This window comes from Hyposmocoma kahamanoa, unplaced genomic scaffold, assembly GCF_003589595.1.
Source record: "Hyposmocoma kahamanoa isolate Upper Pololo Valley unplaced genomic scaffold, ASM358959v1 185, whole genome shotgun sequence".
Classification (NCBI taxonomy): Eukaryota; Metazoa; Arthropoda; class Insecta; order Lepidoptera; family Cosmopterigidae; genus Hyposmocoma; species Hyposmocoma kahamanoa.
Window position 1 is genome coordinate 704093 of NW_020653715.1, and position 3529 is coordinate 707621.

The 3529-nt window shown below is 39.2% G+C and overlaps 1 protein-coding gene across 1 annotated transcript in view; it reads right to left on the reverse strand.

The window, feature by feature from the left end:
• Positions 1-3321, reverse strand: part of LOC113226246 (clavesin-1-like) — a 14629-nt gene extending 11308 nt beyond the window's left edge. The window contains exon 1 of the mRNA XM_026458807.1: positions 3287-3321. The gene's annotated coding sequence lies outside the window, so the exon portion shown is untranslated. The remainder of the gene's footprint in view (positions 1-3286) is intronic.
• Positions 3322-3529: the final 208 nt, after the last annotated feature.

Consider the following 3529-nt stretch of genomic DNA (forward strand, 5'->3'; position numbering starts at 1 on the left):
GTGTGTGTGTGTGTGTGTGTGTGTGTGTGTGTGTGTGTGTGTGTGTGAGTGAGTGTGAGTGTATGTGTGTGTAAATGTGTGGATGAGTGAATACGAGTTTGTGAACTGTCTGCCGGTCAGGGCCCGCGACTGGAGGCAGAGCATCGCAAAATCGCATTAGTAACGAACAACACAGGTACACTAACAAGCAGCACTAGGATACCCTTTTTAAAATGTACTCCATGTCATTATAGTCCAACGCGTCTAGGAAACTGACCTAGTGATTAAGCTCGGGGATAGAGCAGAACTTGATGCAACATAATGAGTTTACTTTATTGTAGATGTAAGGATGCATAAATCTAGCAAATCTTCTAAGATAAATACCATTTTATAGATTGAAACGGCAGTCTATAACGTCTTTTTTCAAGAGACTCTCCATAACCAGCAGAAGAAATTACAGCTCTGTGGGTACACACCATGACCCGGAGCAAGAAAAGACCTCGAACCGAAAGGACTCCACTTTCCTCATACAGAGTTACTCTTGGGTATTTGTTAGGTTTTTTCAACAATATTTTTAATACGGATGGTTGAGCCCTTTCCAGTATCAACATATTGGTTTTCCCAGCGCCACTGCCGCCATTCGGAGATTCTTAAAGAGGTATATCAATTTTCTACTCTTTTGGCAGTGGTAATCAGGTGCTCCCCAAAAGTGAGCCTCTCGTCAACAACTACTCCAAGATATTTTATGTTACCAGCCCTGCTAATGCTTTGACGCTTGCACGGACCTTATCCGTCAAATACAAGAGCGAACCGAAATGTCAGGAGAGAATGTAGGTGCAGATGTACAAGTCTTATGGAAGCATAGAAATCTAGTTTTAGTCAAGTTGAGAGTTAGGAGATTGCTCCCAAGCTAGACAGCCACCTGCAACATACCGCCTTAAACCCGATCATGTTTCCCGCTCGGATCACTGAAGATGATGGCAGTGTCATCTGCATAGCAAATGATGTCTACATGGTCCAGGACTGAGTGAATAATGTCGTTTATGTAAACAGTGAAAAGCGTGGGACCCAGCAAGCTGCCTTGGGGCACCCCAAACTCGATAAACCCAAGATTGCTTGTTTGATCCATGATTTTTATGTACTGAGAACGTCCCGTCAGATAGCTCTGAAACCAGTCGAGCATAATACCACGGACACCAAACGACTCCAGTTTACGAACAAGGATAGGGATGGATACGGTATCGAAGGCTTTTGCCAAGTCGAAAATTACACCGATGCAGGCCTTTTTGTTGTCAAGATGCTCCGATATTTAAAAACTGCATCCTGACAGGATCTCCCGCTTCTGAAACCGAACTGTCTATCAGAAATTAGCTTCCTTCCCTCCAACAAATTAGTAAGACGCTTGTTGACCAATTTTTCCAATATTTTAGAAAAACAACTCAACAGAGAAATTGCCCTATAGTTGCAGGGGTTGAATTTGTTGCCTTTTTGAAAATGGGGATGACAGTCGCAGATTTCCACGGAGATGGGAACACTCCTTCAGTAAGGCTCAAGTTGCAGATATAAGTGAGTGGCACAAGAAGATTACTTTTAGTTGCTTTTATAAGACGATTATTGATACCGTGCTCGCCTGGAGCGTTATTAAGTTTCATACCATCAATTATTGTCTTGATCTCGGCTATATCAGTAGGGCACATGAAAAGGGAATCCGGAGGTGATACTTTGAGTTTGACCTTGGCTACCAGTGACTCCTGTGACTCATTCGCAAAGGTCAAAATTGTGTCCGCCAGAGATTTTCCTACGTCTGTAAAGAACTCATTGCAATAGTTCACTAAATTTAAGGTGCTTTCTTTGGTTTTTGTTAATTCGACTGGTTCTTGTTTAAGCTTTTTGGTATGAGAAAAGGTTCTGATGGAGTCCCAAAGTTTTCTGGGATTGTCTTTGTTTTGTTCTAATACTTGTGACTCGTGTTGCCTCTTGAGTTTTCTTAATAAGTCGTTATGGAAATTTTTGTAGCGAGTGTAGATCTTTAGGAGAACCTTATCATTAGAATTATTACGAACCTTTGCATGTAGGTTATCTCTATGTTTGGAGCACATGGAGTCATCCATGGCTTTATTGTGAATTTAGATCAATTTTCAGGGATCTGAGTAATTTTGCGAGCTATGAGAGTCGAAAAAATATCCATAAAAGCCGAAACTGCATCATCTACTGATTTTTTGTCCAGAACCACATCCCAATCCACATGGCTTAACTCTCTGTCGATGGAATCGTAGTCAACCCTATTCACCTGTCGCTTTTTATTTTCTGTTTTTAGTCTTTCGATGGAAGTACCTGTTATAGCTAAATAGTGATCAGTGATATCTGCTCGACATACAACCCCAACAGTATAGTGCCCCGGTGTCACGTGTATGTGGTCTAGACAAGAGTTACCTCTAGTTTGTTTATTAGATCAAACATCACTATGCATTAATAAGCGACCCGATAGAAATCAGATCGCACATGACATTTAATGAATGTGTATCTGTCTATAAGTACCCAATCATGATGAGCTATTCGTGTTTTCGTTTTATCTATAATTGTATCATTGAGGTACGTCGATTTATGATGATAAAGGAATGATGAATATGTAATAAGGGATAAGGAAATCATGTCAATAATTGACATCGTAAGAAAAAAAAATACGAATAACTAGTCGCGTGAAATAGTTCCATTGTAATATAATACAAGTATTTACATATACAATAGTACAGACTATTAAAAAACCGACCTCAAAAGTGATTCGTCCACTAGTTTGCCACCGTTAGAGGTAGAATATTTTCTTCAAATTTAAAGGGGACCACTCATTGACTTACAAATAAATGGACGACGGGTCTAATACAAAAACCACGAAAAAAATGTCCCAAGTCAACCTATTTAAACGTAGTGACATGTAAAGGAATATGAAAAAGCTAAAACGTTGAATTTAAATTGTAATGTCATCGCAGTACTGTCTAATTTTGCTTGCTTCGCTGTCAGTCGAGCAAACGAAGACTAAAGCGTGAATGACGCTCTGTATACGAATTTAACGCCCTATAAGTTCAGACACTTTTTAGCGCGGACCCGACGTCCATATAATTGTAAGTCAATGGGACCACTAGTGAGGTACCCTTTTTCCAACAAAAAAGAATCATCAAAATCTGTTCACAAATGCCTGAGTTATCGCGTGACATACATACATAAGAAACACATACAGTTGAATTGAGAACTACTACCTTTTTTAGAAGTCGGTTAAAAACTAAAAATTCATTCCATTTTAAATACATACCTATCTATTTAAAATTGTAAATTACTTGTTTGGGTAATAAAAACAAATTTCTCACTTTGAAATAACACAACACAACACACGCGCGTTTAAAGATCAATTGTATACACGACTGCGATGCTTCTAACCTGTTCCACAACAGTTTGTCTAACTAGTATATCTATAACTGTCGATGTATAAAGTGTTAACGCACCGAGTAATTCCTTCTGTTCAATATAAGAGTGTGTTGACTATAAAACCCGGAAA